This window comes from Scylla paramamosain, chromosome 40 (genome assembly GCF_035594125.1).
Source record: "Scylla paramamosain isolate STU-SP2022 chromosome 40, ASM3559412v1, whole genome shotgun sequence".
NCBI classification, from domain to species: domain Eukaryota; kingdom Metazoa; phylum Arthropoda; class Malacostraca; order Decapoda; family Portunidae; genus Scylla; species Scylla paramamosain.
In genome coordinates, this window is record NC_087190.1 from 2,212,641 (window position 1) to 2,230,138 (window position 17,498).

General features: G+C 37.6%; 1 protein-coding gene across 12 annotated transcripts in view; it reads left to right on the forward strand.

The window, feature by feature from the left end:
• The window catches only part of LOC135092696 (roundabout homolog 3-like), a 183,083-nt gene extending 171,697 nt beyond the window's left edge, over window positions 1–11,386 (forward strand). For 11 of the 12 annotated variants that reach the window (XR_010263006.1, XM_063991318.1, XM_063991319.1 and 8 more), the window contains one exon: window positions 5,445–11,386. The gene's annotated coding sequence lies outside the window, so the exon portion shown is untranslated. The remainder of the gene's footprint in view (window positions 1–5,444) is intronic. The other variant, XR_010263005.1, reaches the window with a different exon arrangement.
• Window positions 11,387–17,498: the final 6,112 nt, after the last annotated feature.

Sequence of the window (17,498 nt, forward strand, 5' to 3'; positions counted from 1 at the left end):
AAAGAAATTAGTGACATGGAATGGAGAAGTTAAGATAAGATTAGTAATATAAAAAAAAAAATTAAAGAAGAGAAGATGGAAGGAAGAGGAGGAGGGGAAGGGCAGGTAAAAGAATATTGATGAATGATGATAAACGGGTAAAAATGGAAGAAAAATTAGAGAGATTGAAGGAATGAGTCAAGATTAGTGAAAGAGAAATGGAAGAAAGAAAGGATGGAAGTAAGAGGAAAAGAAAGAGGATAACTAAAAGAAAATTGATAACGCAAAATGATAAATGGGGAAGAATGAAAGAAAATTAGACAGATTGAAGGAAAAAAAGAAGTCTAGATAAGATTAGTAATATATAAATTGAAGAAGAAACGATGAAAGGAAGAGGAGAAGAAGAAGAAGTAACAAAATGAAGTGGAAATTGGAAAAAAAAAAGGAAAGAACAAACGAAAAACACACAGAGAGAAGAGGAAAACAAATTAAGATTATTGCTGGAAACATTAAAAAAAGGAAAGAGAAAGAGGACAACTTAAAAAAAAAATAATAAACTAGAAATAGAAAACGAGGAAGAATAAACAAAAAAAATACACAGATGGAAGAGAAGAGGAGAACAAGTTAGGATTACTGAATAAAAAAAAAATAAGACAAAAAGGAAATTAAATGGAATAAGAGAAGAAAAAAAGAATGACATAGCAAGTAAAGAAGGAAGAGGAAGTAAGGGAGTGGAGGGGAGCAAGTAAAGAAGGAAGAGGAAGTAAGGGAGTGGAGGGGAAGTAGAGGTAGGAGGTGGAAGAGCGAGTGAAGGGTAGCGGTGAGAGAGGTGGAAGAGGTGAGAGGTGAGGTGGGAAAGGTGTAGAAGTGAAGAGTACTTATACAGAAGTACTCTTCAGTGTTTTGTGTGGTGCAGATGAAAATTTTAAAGAGTAATAAGGAAGCAAATGAGGTCGTTAAAAAAAAAAAAAAGTGCAGTGAAGTTATTAATCCAGGAGACGAGGGAAGAGAAGTGGAATTATTATTTATTTTTTTTTAATGAAGAGTGCCCAAAGAGAGATGTGATAAATGGAAGGTACTAAAGAGATGAGAAATAACAGGAGAGTGAAAGATAACGTGTGATAAATGGAAGATGAAGGAAAGACAAGGAACAACAGAAAGGGAATGAAAGGAAACGTGTGATTGATGAAAGGAGGAGGAGAGACGAGGAATAACAAGAGAGAGAGAGAGAGAGAGAGAGAGAGAGAGAGAGAGAGAGAGAGAGAGAGAGAGAGAGAGAGAGAGAGAAAGAATAAGGGAAAAAGTATAATAGATGAAAGTTGAACGACGAACATAATAGAAAAAGAGATAAAAGTTGTGATAAATGAAGGCTGAGCAGAGAGAGAGAGAGAGAGAGAGAGAGAGAGAGAGAGAGAGAGAGAGAGAGAGAGAGAGAGAGTCAACAAAGATAACGAAAAACAAAACAGAACTTGTCATAAGCAAAGCAGATAAGGAGAAAGAGACAAAAACAAACACACAGACAGAGAAAGAGAGAGAGAAAGAGAGAGAGAGAAAGAGTAGATGAAGAGGGAGGAAGGAAGCAATGAGTATATGCTGAGGAGGGGCTGTGAGTGAGAGCATCAAGGAATGGAGGAAGTAATGAGGGGTTTGTCGAGGCGTTAAATGAAGCTTGGATGAGGGAAGAGGAGACCAGAACTGGGACTTGAAAGATGAGGGGGAGAGGCAAAATGAGACTCGGAATGCAGAGGAAAGAAAAAGAAGGAGGAGGAGGAGGAGGAGGAAGATCAGACGAAGTACGAGGAGGAGGACGCGGAGTTGCAGGAGGGAGGAAGGGAGGGAGATGTAAATAAATGTGTGTAAGGAGGAAAGGAAAGGAATCTTGGCACTTAAAACTGTAGGAATGAGACATGAGGAGGAGGAGGAGGAGGAGAAGGAAAGGACAGAGAGGCGCAAGGAAACTCATAGACAGACAGACAGACAGAGAGATGGATAGACAGACAGACAGACAAGTAGATATGTAGACAGACTAACAGACAGACAAACTAGCAAAAATTATAATAGCTTGACGAACCGAGAGAGAGAGAGAGAGAGAGAGAGAGAGAGAGAGAGAGAGAGAGAGAGAGAGAGTCAGCCCCCGTCCACCCATCCCAAAAAAAGAAAAACACCTGTTATTTTTACTCTTTTGTGTGTGTGTAGGGCGTGCGTGTGACCGAGAGAGGAAGAGAGAGAGAGGGGGTGAGTGAGAGGGAGGTAGAGGGGGAGGAGGTGGGACTTTAACGAGGCATAATGAGAGAGAGAATAGCAAGGTAGAAAGGGACTCACAAACAGGTGTGGGAGGAACATGAAACGACACTGGGACGAGGCGCAAAGTGGCGTGTTTTTTGTCGCCCCTGTTTGGGGAATATTTGGCCGCGCGTGGAGCTGTGTTTGGGTTCAGGAGAGTGAATAATGCTGATGAGAGGTTAGAGAGAGAGAGAGAGAGAGAGAGAGAGAGAGAGAGAGAGAGAGAGAGAGAGAGAGGGTAGACAGACAGATAAACAGACACAGAGTTAGGTAGATAGATATAAAACTAGACAGACAGACGGTCAGGCAGACAAAATCTAGGAAGACAGATATATTAAAAGATCATCCGTTACATACAGTAAAGACAAACTGACAGACAGGCAGACAAAAAAAAAAAAAATAGAAAGATCAACAGGTATATAAGTAGCTGCCCAGGTATGTAGACACTAAAAGACAGGTGTAATTAGACACACATAGACAGACAGGCGCAAAACCAGACAGTAAAATGCACAGGTATATAGACGGTCACAGAAGTAATTGGACAGACAGACAGACAGACAGAAAAGTTAGCTAAAGAAAATGAAATGGATAAATTGATGGATAGATAAGTAAACAGAGATAGATAAACAAATAGCGAGGGAAAAATACAATAAAACAGATAGAATGACAAACAAGCGGACAACCGGAGACTAGGGAAAAAAAAAACTCACAAACAAACAAACAAACAAACAAACGAACAAACATTTAGGCACAAACCGCCAAAGACAGACAAACTCATAAACACATATACAAACACACAAATAGAAAAACGCCAAACAAGAGAAAACACACACACACACACACACACACACACAAACACACATAGAGAGATACATAGATACATAGATAGATAGATAGATAAACAAACAGATAGACAGATATTTACGTCAACCACAAATTTAACGATGCCATACAAGAACACCATAAGAATAACACAATAATCAAAAACAACAAAAAAAAACAACAACAAAGAAAAACACAAACCTTAAACAATCAAATCAATCAATCAACAAATAAATAAATAGAAAAAAAAGATCACCACAAAGACGTACACACACACACACACACACACACACACACACACACACACACACACACACACACACACACACACAGGTAAACAGTAACACAGGTAAACGCAACAGGTATAAATCACTCTTTCCTCTGTTTTTTGGCGCCACGGACCAGCCATTTGAAGTGTGGCCAACGAGATTAAGCGGAAAACTGTCGAGTAATACCAATGAATATTAAAATGAGAAATACGGCAGAGGAAAAAGGGAGGTTGTGGAAAAACATGTGGGATTAATTCACGTGGGAGTAATTTACGTGATCAAAAGAACCAGGAGAGAGAGAGAGAGAGAGAGAGAGAGAGAGTAGTTGACATACGCTACTTACGTGAACACATGATGAAGAAAAGAAAGATAAAACGGAGAGAAACTAAATAAACGAAAGAGGCAAAGTGAAAAAAATGAATAAATAAAATAAAAAAAATAGAATGGGAGTGAAAACGAGGAAAGGGAAAGAAGAGACTAAAGAAGATTAGAGGAATCTAAATAAATGTAAAAAAAATGTATTGAATGGAAAAACGAAAAGGAGAAAGAAAGAGTAAACGTAAGAATTCAAGAAAATTAGGTTGATTGAATAAGTGATAAAGGAAAAAAAAATATGGAAAGGAAGAAAGAAAGAAAGTCTGATAAAATAACAAAGGATAAAGTGGGCCATGAAAACGGAATAAAGGAAGGAATGATAAAATAAAGGAACAATAGAAAATATACAGAAGATTGAACATTAAAATAGAAGAAGGGTAGAGAAAACCAAGACGAATAAGGAGAAAAAATTGAAAATGAAGGAAGAAGGAATAAATCATAAAAGAAATATAAGTTACCTGGATAACTTGTGTAGGTCTATTTGCTACTGATCTGAAAATATTGATAGACCTAATCTAAACTTACCTGGGAAACTTAATTAGGAGGTATACCTGTTACTTACCTGAGAAACATAATTAGAAAACGTACCTGTAACTTAGAGAAACTTAATTTGATGGACTTACCTGTAACTTACCTGGAAAAAAAACTTAACTTGTAATTAGGTAGATTGTGAAAAAAAATACGGGTATCTTAGCTGGATTATTTTAATTAAGGAGATTATCTGTCCTCACCTGGCCAGATTAATTAAGTGTTTTACCTATAACTCACTTTGGGAGACTTAATTAATGGGCTTACATGTAATTTATCTTGGAAGCATAAGTGATACAAGCAAATGTCCTTAATTTTCCTCAGGTACTCAAATGTTTTGTTTTGTTTTTACTCCTTTCAATGTTCACAAATGACCTTTTCAGATTCTACTTTTCATTTTCCTTTCTTTTTTTCTTTTTTTTCCTTTTCTACCCAGGACTCTCTACCCAGGACTCGCAAATTATAGTCTCTCTCTCTCTCTCTCTCTCTCTCTCTCTCTCTCTCTCTCTCTCTCTCTCTCTCTCTCTCTCTCTCTCTCTCTCTCTCTCTCTCTCTCTCTCTCTGATACAAATGAACGTCGTTTGTTGACGGAGTATTCACTAATGGTCCTTTTTTTTCCATCATTCAAACTTATTCTTTTTCTTTTTCTTTTTTTGGTGTTTTGCAAATGATCTTGGTCTTAACTTGCTTTCAGTGATCACTAATCTTGTGGCTGTTTTGTCTTATCGTCCGTTTTCTTTAATTTCAAAAGGCTTTTTTATTTTTTTTATTTGAACATGATTTGGTCCCTATTGCCGTAAAAAAAATAAATAAAAAAAGCATGGTTTGAGCTCCACCGTCCTAAAGAAAACGTGATTTGAACTCTATTGCTGTAAAGAAAACATGAAAAAAAAAAAAAAAAACGTGAATTTGGTGCTTATTGTCGTAAAAGAAAACATGATTTGAGCCCAACTGTCTTAAAAAAAAAAAAAAAAAGATACGAATTTAGCCCCTATTGCACACTATAAAAAGACATCATTTGCTGCATACTGTAAAAACAAAACAAAAAATATCATGATTTGAGCTCTATTTTGACTCACCACAAAAAAAAAAAATAAATAAATAAATAAATACTCACCAATATGATCAGGAGGGAAGAAAACCTTAAAGTACACGCACCCTATGCATTCCCTGTTGTTCTCTTTGCAGTATTCCTGAAGGAGACGCTGACGAAACCACCACCACCACCACCACCACCTCAACCACCACCACCACCACAACACGCAGCCCGCAGTGCTTGGTAGGGATTCCGTGCCTGACATGCTTCTCTGTACGCTTGTCCTTCACTGTAAGATACTAAATAACACATCTAGATTGTAACCTTGCTCTTCCCTCTCACCTCCCCCCACTGTGCTGTAAGATTAACACCCTTATGACTTTTCTCTCGTCCCTCTGGATGAAAATAGGACTCGATTTTTTTTTTTTTTTTCTTGTTTGTTTGTTCTCCTCCTTTTGTCCCTCTGAGCTATTTTCTTTTCTTTTTTTTTTCTATTGATTCTCTTGTTTTTTGTCCCTTATGAGTCTTTTTTCGTCCCTCTGCTGTTAGAATAGGACTTTTTATTTTCTTCTTTTCTTTCTTTTTTTCTGTTGATTATCTTCCTTTTTTTGTCCCTCTAAGGTATTTTTTTTTTATTTTTTTATTGATTTTCTTCCTTTTGTCCCTTTGAGCTACTTTTTCTTCTATTTTTTTCGTGTATTCTTTTCATTTTGTTCCTCTAAAGTAAAAAAGAACTAACATACTTTTGCTTCTCATTTTCTTCTCCATCTATCTGAGTTACAAAAGGTCTAGTATTCTATTTTCCTTCTCATTGTTTTTCTTTTTTTTTCCTTCCTCTCATTTTCATTCCTTCTCATTTTCCTTTTTTCGTTCCTTTGAGTTAAAAAAAAAAAGTCTGATATCTTTCTTTCTTCCTCATTTTTCCTTTGTTTTATTGTTTGTGGTGAAAATTTTATTACTACCACTTTTTTTTCAAGTTTTCGTTGTCTTTCTTGTTACATTTGGGATAAAACTATAACTAATGATTTTTTTTCTTTTAAGTCTTTTCCTGTCTTTTGGGTCAAATTTGAACTAACATTTTATTTATTATTATTATTATTATTATTATTATTATTATTATTATTATTATTATTATTATTATTATTATTATTATTATTCTGCCAGCACCAGTTTCTGCTAAAATTTTGAATAACACCTTTTCGATTTTCTTGTTGTTATTCGTTCGTCACATTTAAGTAAAAATAAAAAAAAAATAAAAATGATAATAATAATAATAATGTCACCTACGTTTGTCTTTAATTTTCTGAATTAAAATTATGGACTAAAAAACTGAACTAACACATTTATTTATTTATTTGTTTATTTATTTTATTTTACTTTTTTTGATTTGTTTTATTATCTATTTTATTTATTTATTTATTTATTTGTTTTCATCATGGGCTAAAATTTGCAATAACTTTTTTTTTTTATTTGTTTTATCGCCATTCTTTCACCTCTAAGTAAGGAAAAAAAACACCAACTTTTCTTGTCTTTTCTATGGCTTCTTCTCACATTTTTTATTATTATTATTATTATTATTTTCCTTTCTTTCTTTCATCCCTATTGTAGATTGACCGACTGAACAGTTGTTGTTGAATTCTCTTTATTGTATTCTGTATAACTCGTTTCCAGGTATTGAACGTATTGTTTTTAACGTATTCGTATTAAAAACTTAAGTGTATTTTGTGTATTTTCTTCTTTGTATGATAGGGAAAACCAGGAAATCAACAGGTGCTTCTTGATATCATGAAAAGTATTTTGTTCTTTGTATGAGACGAAAAACTCGAAATTATTATTAAGTTCTTTAAAATTTGTGAAAACCATTGACTTATTTAAGTTTTCTTGTTTGCATGAAGTGAAAAATCGAGCATTATTAGAATCCCCTTCGTTTTACAGTATGAAAAATCAGGATATCGTTACGGTTTTCCTCTCTGTGTGAAAACGGAAAATTAAGTTCATTTTTACAATATGAAAAAATAATAATAATAATGTAAAATTCCTAAGTTCTTTTATATATTAGTTAAAAATCACCAAGTTTCATCTAAGTTTCAGAAATGGTAAGGAAGTACAAGTCTACAATACTCATTTCAGCATACGTAGACATACATATCGCATCTGTAATGTTAAGAAGACGGTACGATAATTATTGCTTTGTCACGTGTCACACATACGATACTTAATTGTTGATACCGTCACGTTTTCTTTCGTGTCCGCTCCGTAGAAAATGGGGAGTTGCCAGTTACGTCTTTGTATCATCATTATTAAGTGGTTTCATAATGTTTGCATCATTTTTGTAAGTCCAGCATCCCTCCCACTCTACATATGATAATTGTTTACACATCGGCTGTAAATAATTAACCGCTGCACAAATGTAAACTGTATAGATGATAAGATGCTATATTAAGTACATGTTTAGTTCTTATTTTTTTACTTTCTTACGTGTAAGGGCCATATTTGGAAACGCTTCTGCGCCCCACTTAAACTACTTACCAAAGGCTCTATATAGTTGAAGTCACACGGGTTTCCAAGGCTGTTTTTACAGTTCCAGTGACAGATTAACAAGATTTCTACATTATCAACAGTAGAAACACTCTAGAGAACCCGGCCAATCATCTCTGTGGCCTTTGAAAATAGTCGTGGTGAGAGCGAAGCGTCTCTGATAACGGATTTGAGACGCACACTTGGTTCTTTAAAATTTCGTATACGTATAATACAGAGATTGGATACATGAGTGAATAGTTTACATAATCACTTGGATTTTGAATTTAAAGATAAAGTTGCAGATTTTTTATTTATTTATTTATTTATTATTTTTTTATTGACTATAGTAATATGAGAATTGGGTATTAGCGTGTGTTTCCCTCACGAGTGTAATATTCAACAAGACGAACAGCTGAGGAAGTACAAGGCAAGGTAGTGAATACTTCATAATCTCTCTGCGTATTTGAGGGACAGTATATTGACAGAATGACGATAGACAGTATGACAATAGAGAAATAAGGCAAAGAAGTGACAAATTGGATATCCAGCACCATTAACATCACGAAATACGAAAATAATATGTATGATTTATATATATTTCACAAACGCCATATTTCGAGAACTTTCCTAATTAGGTAAAGGAATCTTGAGTTACTATTACACTTATTTATTTCAGTGTATATTTGGTCTTTTATACGCTGTACATTTAAGAGCTTACCAGTGCATAACGCCATTACTCCTGCCCACGTATGTACGTATATATTAACCAGTAATTATGTAATTAACTTAACATTTAGCAACGCGTGTGTGATGCGGGCCTGAGTACTCAAACGCTTCGTCATCTCACCTCTAACACTTACCATGCCGCAGTGGAAGTGACCGAGGTTCTCAAGGGTGTTTTTTCATGATTCTAGTGATTGATTAACAAGGATTCTGCATCACCAACAGGGAAAAACACCTTGAGAACCCGACTGTCATCTCTGTGGCCTTTGGAAATGGTCCTGGTGGGGGAACGAAGCGCTTCATGACACAGGTTTGGTGTTAACTTCGCATTTATCATTATGGGTGAAAATGACAAATGAGTTCTTGATCTGAGAGGCATTACGTGTTTTTGTGATATTTGTATTCATAAGAGTGTGTGTTCGTAGCTTCTATTTTTCCTCACGGTAGTTCTGGACATTCAAAGAGTTGCGTATTTTAGGTTCCGCCAGGATGGAAAGGTGAGGTGGGGTGTGTGCTGGCCACGGGAGAGTTTGTACGAGTTGTAGCGAACGGTAGAATAAGTTTCGGAATGTTGGTAAGCATGAGTGATATTTCCATTCACTACTACTACTACTACTACTACTACTTTTTATGTAAGAGGGCTCTAGCAAAGGGGAACGCAAAGGAAGATAAAAAAGGGGGCCCAGTGAGATGTTAGTCCCTTTTAAGTCTATAAAATAACTGGAGAAGTGTCTTGATATATCCTTGAAAGAGCTCACTACTACTACTACTACTACTACTACTACTACTACTACTACTACTACAGGTCCACTATACTCTGGGCTTGTATTCTGAAACTTCTTGGCTTCTCTTCCCATTACTTTCAAGTGGGTGTAGTGAAGTGTATATTTCTAAGGTCCTTTCAAGACTGTAGTTATAATTCAACGCTTCCCTTGACATTCGAAACGGTTTTGCATAATTATCAACCAGTCTGGCGCATTTCTCGCTCCACCTCTTAGCATTACACTGGCTATAAATTGCTAAATCTAATCTTTTATTTCATTTTTTTTTCCTTCTTGTCAATGGTTTTAAAAAGATTTCATTGCTTCCTGTGCTGTGAATTGTTGAGTCTCGTAGTGAAATGGTTGCAAGGATTCTCATAATCAGTCGGAATAAAAGAACCGTGAGAACCTGACTAATTACTTCCATGGCCTTTGAAAATTGTGCTAACCAAATCAAAGCGTTTCAAAATACGAACACAACAACATTCATTCCATAACCACTTGAAAGAAAACGCAAAGCAGTCAACACTTCGCAAACACTGGCCACTTTTTCAGCTTCCTTCACCTTTTTCTCCCAGTATTTTGCCTTGATACTGTCACCTTCACCTTCCCTGGCCTGTGTAGGTGTGTTTCATGTACTTGGATGCTCTTTGGCTGTAGTTACGATTAATTTAGTATATTGTGACACTACGCAGGTCCCCCGTCAACAGAAAACGAGGTGTGAAATGCAAGTGGAGTCATTTTCTTCGCCTATTGAGGATGACTGAAGTGTTTTGATTTATTTAATTATTTTTTTGCTCCAGGAATAAGGATGGAGACCAGACCAATAGAAAACGAGATATGATGCACAGATGGAGCCGTTTTCTTTGCATGAAGGAATGACATGTGTGTCTTTGTAATAAGCTAAGGGTAAGCTAATAGAAAACGGGATGTCAGCGCCAGGTGGAGTCCGTTTTCTCTGTTGCATTGAAGGAGTAACTGAAGTGTTTTTGTACTCTAGCAGTGAGGGTTGGTTACCTTTACGAACACGTCGGGAATCGCTTTTTTGGTAAACAAGGAAAGGCTGTACATGAGCTTCTGTGTCTTTGTATTACTTGTACGTGTAAATGGAATACATAACATTATTTTCTTATTTCAAGCGTGTGTGTGTGTATGTATGTGAGTGTGTGAGTGTGTGTGTGCGTGCGTGCGTATTAGTCAGTGTATGATTAACTAGTTCTTTTGTGATATACGTAAAAACAAAACATGCTTGTCTTGTTCTAAGGGATATTTTTACTTTTTATCATTACTACTAACTATCGTGATGCAATATTGGCTTGCCATGGGCACTGCTAACGAGGATAATGGTTTAATAGTATGACTGTGGGAAAATATGGTAAAGCGTGAGGAAATTTAGCAGAACGTGGAAACTTTTAGTAGGAGTTGGGAAATTTAGTAAGAGATTGGGGATTTTAGCAAGAGCGCGGGAAAATTTTTAGAAAGAGGGTGAGCAAGTTTAGAGAGAGCATGGGAAATTGTAGGAAATGTGGGAAAAGTTTGTAAGGGCGTGGGAAATTTTACTAAGAGCGTGGGGGAAAATTGGTAGAGCGTGGAAGAATTTGGTGAGAGCGTGGGAAAAAAAAAAGTAGTGTGGGAAAATTTTTGTTTAGCATGGGAAATTTTTTTTTAAAGTGTGGGAAAATTTTAAAAGCGTGGGAAAATAGTAGTGCCCATGAGGTCCCAGGTGTCTCCAGGTAATCCTCAGGTCACGTGAAGCTGTTACGAATGCTGTGTAGTGTTTCATTGGTGCATAACTTAACTTCTCTTTACGTAGAGTTTATATATTTCTTCCTTCTTTTATCATTTTCTTCTTATTTCCTGTAAGTCCTTAGCTCATGCATTTTTTTTCATATTCGTGTTTATTTCTTTATTTGTCTATTTATTTATTTATTTATTTATTTTGTTGATCTCTTCAGTCTGCATACGTAACTAAAATCGTCTATATTTTTATTTCTACGGTTATTTTTATTTATTTTTATATTAGTGTTTTCTTAGTCTCGTGATTTCTTTAGAGAGAGAGAGAGAGAGAGAGAGAGAGAGAGAGAGAGAGAGAGAGAGAGAGAGAGAGAGAGAGGAATACCTGGAGAAAACTGCAAGGTAAAAAAATTAATTAGGTGATTAGTTCTGAAGCAGTAAAGATGTAAGAAGAAGAACAAGATCAAGAACAAGATCACAATAGTTATGTCTGTCTCCAGCCAAATATTATACCCATATGTTTGGAAGATTTTGTACCAGATAATGAGATAAATAAAAGTTTCCAGCATCCACACTTGTTCTCATTACCACCACCACCACCACCACCACCACCACCACCACCTGCATGCCCTGGAGGGTAAGATTCAGACGTGTAATGGAAGTTAAATAGAAAATGCTATAGTTTTTCTCTTTTTTTTCTATTATGGGAGTTTTTAGTATTTTAATTTAGTTTTCTTGTGTGTGTGTGTGTGTGTGTGTGTGTGTTGTTTCAAATTATTACTATTTTCATTTTTTTTTTATTATGGGACTTTTAACTGTTCTATTTTTTTCTATTAAAGTATTAAAATATTTTCTATTGAAGTTTTTTTTTTTTTGCTTTATCGGATTTTTACTGTTTTAATTCATTTTTTTCTATTACGTAACTTTTAACTACTTTTTTGTGTATAATGTAAACTTTAACTATTTCATCTTAGGACAAAAGAAGGAAGAAAGAAGGAACGCCAATTCATAAGTGTAAGACAATGAAGGAAAGAAGGAAGAACAATGAATTAAAGTGGCAACGAAAGAGAGAAGGAAGGATTACTTAGAAGGATAAGAATGAAAGAAAGTGAAGATAATTTAGAAGAATAAGAGGAGAAAGAAAGAAGAGATGATATAGAAGGATAAGAGAGAGAGAGAGAAAGAATGTTAAGATAATTTTGAAGAACAGGAGAAGAAAGAAAGAAGGAAAGATGATTTAGAAGAATAACAGAATGGAAAAAAAAATGTTGAGACAATTTGAAGGGATAAGGAAGAGTGAAAGAAGAAAAAAGAGAGGAAGAAAGAAAGTTAAGACAATCTAGAAGGATGAGAGAGAGAGAGAAAGAAAAAAATATAAAGAAGTAAATAGTTTGTGGCTTTAAGAGAGAGAGAGAGAGAGAGAGAGAGAGAGAGAGACCTAATACTTCACCTACATGAACGGAACAAGTACACACGCTGCCCTTAACCCTTGTGTTCTATCTTGTGTCCAAACCCTCCTCCTCCTCCTTCTCCTCCTCCTCCTCCTCCTCCTCCTCCTCCTCCTCCTCCTCCTCTGACATCTTTTCTTCTTATTTAATCCTCTATTCCTTCTCCTCCTTCTCCGTCTGTAGCATCTGTTCTTCCAATGTAATCCCTTTGTAATCCTCTTCTCCTCCTCCTCCTCCTCTTCTTCCTCCTCCTTCAGTTTGCTTCTCTTCTTCCTATTTCTCTCTTCGCTTTTCCTGGTATTTGTTCACGTTATTTAATCCGTGTAATCTTACTCTTCCTCCTCCTCCTCGTTGTTGTTGTTGTTGTTGTTGTTCGTCTTCTTCTTCTTCTTTCTTTTTTTCTTTTTCTTTTTCTTCTTTTTCTTCTTCTATTTCCTCCCTCCTCCCCCTCCTCCTCCCCCTCCTCTTCCTTTAAGTACTAAGTGACTCAAACGTTTAACTCTTAAATTCACTAACTTACTCCGAAAAAAAAGTCAAGCAAATCACTAAAGAATGAGAACTGCATGACTCACTACCAGCTTCCTTACTTACCAACTTACTCACTCACTCACTCACTCACTCTCTTACTCTCATCCCTTACATCCTCTGAATGCTCCGCCTTCCCACACATTGCCGCTTCTAAATGCTTGTAAACACTCGTAAAGGATGAAAAGTCTAAGTTGAGAGGGAAGGAGTGAAGGAAGGAAGGAAGGAAGGAGGGAAGGAGGGAAGGATTTTGCATGGAAGGGGAAAATAAGAAAAAAAGACTGTTGACTTATTTTATTCGGTGTTAAATTAAAGCAAATGTTGGAAAGAATGTTTTGGTGTAAGTGTACGTAAAGATAGATAGCGAAAATGAAAACTGTGCTAGAGAGAGAGAGAGAGAGAGAGAGAGAGCATAGACTAGCAACACAGAAACAAACAAAAGTCTCCACGCAAACCAGCAGGCCTACACAATTCCATAAGCCTCCCCTAGTTGCATTAGGCCGCCTGACACACACACACACACATTCTATCTCCCTCTCTCTCTCCCCCTAGGTCGCGCTGCTAATATCTGGTCTGGCCGCCATTACGCCTCTCACTCTCGTAATTAATAACACCAATAATCATAAGTCTTTGGGGAGAGGATCGAATGTAGAGAGATGAAATGGAGTGAGAGGAAGACTGGGGAGAGTAGATTGGGGTAAGGGAGAGTAGATTGGGGGGGAGAGAGCTGGGGGGAGAGTTAAGGAGGGGAGGTGTTGTGGGTAAAGACAGACGGAAAGTCAAATAGATAGATAGATAGATAGATCTGGGGAAGGGAGAGTAGATTGAGGTAAGGGAGAGTAGACTGGGGGAGAGAGCTGAGGGTAGGTGTTGTGGGTAAAGACAGACGGAAAGTCAAATAGATAGATAGTTAGATAGATAGATAGATAGGTAGATATAGATAAATACATGGATAGATAGACAACTAAATACAGACAGCTAGTTAGGTAGATAGATGAATAGATAAATAGACATAGATAGATAGATAGGAAAATATCTCACAGACTTCCGCATAATATATACCTAAGTAAGTAAACATAACATAAATACAAATACAACGAATAAAAAGAAAAGAAAAGAAATGAAAAAAATACGAAATAATCTATGCGGTCTTGAAAATAAGATGAATTCGAGAGAGAGAGAGAGAGAGAGAGAGAGAGAGAGAGAGAGAGAGAGACAAGACGAGAGGAAGACAGATCCCTCGCCCTGTCCTTCACCATCTTAATCTCCATCAATAGGCAGACATAAATCCCACACTCCCGCTGCCTCGTGACGGCGTGCGGGGAGCGTGGAGATAACGAGACTGGGGGAATGAGGATGAATGGCTGACCGTCACTGCCAAATGCTGACGAATGTTGAGTGGCTGAGTGACTGAAACAAGCCTCTCTCCTCCCTTCCTCTCCTCCCCTATTCCCATTTTCTTCTGCTATCTTATGACTCACACCTAATTCAATACTACAGACAGTTTGCAATGTTGATGTGATCCCCTGCTGGTTAGTCTGAGGTCAGTAAGGTGAAGTTCTTTTGGCTGTTGAGTGGTTGACTGGCTGCTGCTGGAATTCGCCTTTTTCTTCTCCCTCTCCCTTCCCTTACTTTCCTTTTTCTTCAACTCTCTTATGGCTTCCCTTCTCAAGATTAACCAATTCAGTACTACAAACAGTTTGCAAACTTGATTTGATCCCCTGTTACGTAGTCTTAACAAGGTCAGTGAGATACAATTAGGTGATCCATAACCACTCTGGCCGCTGGCACATGACTTTGTGGCGCTGCTGCCCCCCACAGCTGCGGGATGTGGCTCCCCACGGGGGTCCACTGTGTCGTGGCGCACCCTCGCACTGGTGGCTCTGGCGGTGACCTGCTGGGGGAAGACGCTGACCTTTAAATTAGCAGCCTTGACTGTTCACAAGACCCGCTGCTATCCATGAGTCATTACGAGATAATGGCCTGAGAAGATGAGATTGCTCCCTCCCTTTACTAATGTATATGGCACTGAATAATTCGTAACTGAAGCAGAGGACTGGCCAGCTCGTGGTGGCGTTTCCCTCACGTCCTGAAGACTCTGCGTCGTGTCTTGCAGAGCCACAGTCGCGCAAAGCAGCGTCATGAAAGCGACCTGCCTTGATACTGAGATGCAAAATGCTGACGGAAGTTGATTGGCTGATTGGCTGACGCTGAAACGCCTTTTTCTTCCCTTCTTCTATTCTGGTTTTCTTCAACTCTCTGACTGTTAAGGGTTATCTTTTAAGCTTGACTAATTCAGTACTTGAGGCAGTTTTCAAGCTTGATCTATCCCCTGACAGTTACTCTTAGTAGCATCGATAAAATACAATGTGCTGGATGAGTAACTAGATCATCCATAATCCCTTGGTAAGGATTAGGTCCTCATTCTGGTCGTACCTCCACTGTAGCTGAAGTTACACTGAGTTTTAGAGTGTTTTTACGGTTCTAGTGACATATTAACGAGACTTCTACATTATTAACATGAAGAGCACTCATGAGAACCCGGCTAATCATCTCTGTGGTCTTTGAAAATAGTCGTGTGAGAGAGCAAAGCGTTTCTGAATACGAGAGTCAAGGCGGTTGTGAATATTTACGACCTTGACAGAGAAGCTGGAGTCCCGAGGTGGCCGAACACACTGTCAGGAACACGTTAACTTGCACTGTATTCTGTATTCGCCAACTGCTCCAGGAAATTCACTGGGAAAGAGAAGAGTGTTTTCCTCAGCCGACTTCTGAGTGAGCCCGTGAGAACTTGACAAGGAGTGACCGAGATGTTTATGTCTTTTAGTCCCCAATGTATGTGAAGTAATTCGTCTGTCATATAAGTAAGAGGGTGTAGTGAGAGTAACTTAACACGGACAGAAAATGAAAGAATAAGAAAAAAATATAAATAGAATAAGCAATTTAGAAAGTTATAATTTAAAGACAGATACAGACACACATTGATAAAGAATAAGAGAAAAACATACAATAGAGAGAAAAATAAAGAAAAAAGAAAAGTAACAATAATTTGAAGATAGAAAGACAGACGAGAGAAAAATAAATAAAAGAAACAATTTGAAGATAGACAGAGAAAGAAAAATGAAACTAATATACGTACAAGAGCATAACACACAAGACAACAAACAAAACAAACAAAAGAGAATAAGAAAACGAAAGAAGAGACGAAACGCAACTTACTTATACAGCTCCACTTTACAAAAAAAAAGGTAGCAAGAGATCGCCTGTCGTGTGAGAGATGTTACTTACACGGGTCCACTTAAAACAACAGTAAGAGTGACGTTACTTATTAAACCCTACTTAACCACACAAAAAGACAAGTAAGAGATCGTCTGTCGTGTGAATGATGTTACTACTTAAACGAGTGCACTTAAAAAAATAGTAAGACGTCTGTAGTGAGCGTAAGTCAGTGACGTTACTGAACTCTCCTTGACCACACAAAAAGACAGCAAGAAATCCTTAACGCGTGAACCAGAATAGCAACACATACACACACAGTAACCACACAAGGAAACCCCGCGACATGAAGCGAACCAGCGAACCAGCGAAATAGCAAACCAGTCACAATCTGCCGGACGCTTCTGGCTCAGAGAGAACTTAGGATTTTAATCAGTATGAACGAGAGAGTGCGAGAGGAAATCGAGGCTGCGAGACTGCGGTAGGAGGTAAGAAGTGGGTGGTCTGGGAGGGGCGGTAGTGGCAGGTGGAGTGTGGGAGGGTAAAATGGAGGCTGGTGGATGGGGGAGGGGTGGAGGGGCATGTTGGAGGGGCGTGAGGGGCAGCAGGTGGAGTAAGGTGGAGGTGGGAAGGTGGAAGAAGCAGGTGGCGGTGAGCGGGTCTCCACATGACCGGCATCAGAAACACAACATTACCCGGATCAGGTGCTGGCTGCCCCGCGAACCGCCGCAGGAGTTTGCTGTGATCGGGGGAGGAAAAACTGAAAATAGAGAGAGAGAGAGAGAGAGAGAGGGAATAAAAGAAGGAAAGAATGACTCACTTCTGACCGGTGCTTCGTGAACCTTTGAAAGAAGTGGATAATTCAGGTTTTTCTTTTCTTTTTCTTTTCTTTTCCGTCTTCTCTTTCTATTTCTCCTTGTGTATGAGTGTATTACGTGTGTGTGTGTGTGTGTGTGTGTGTGTGTGTGTGCAAGAGCAGACTTCATACCAGCACCACTAAAAATGTGAACTTGCCTCCCATTTTCCTCTAATTTCAATGTATCACTAATTCTTTGGTAGGCGATGCAAATTATTAATCTATTCGAAGCTCCCCAGCAATCTTACAAAAAAAAAAGCTAGAAAGTAGAAAAAAAAACTGAATAACCAAAATAAATAACCAACTACAATAATAAAATAAATAACTAGCTACAAATAGAAAAAAAAATCAATAAATAGCCTTATAAAAACAATAAATACTCAATAACACCTTTCCCTATCAATATAACCTTTCAAAACTACA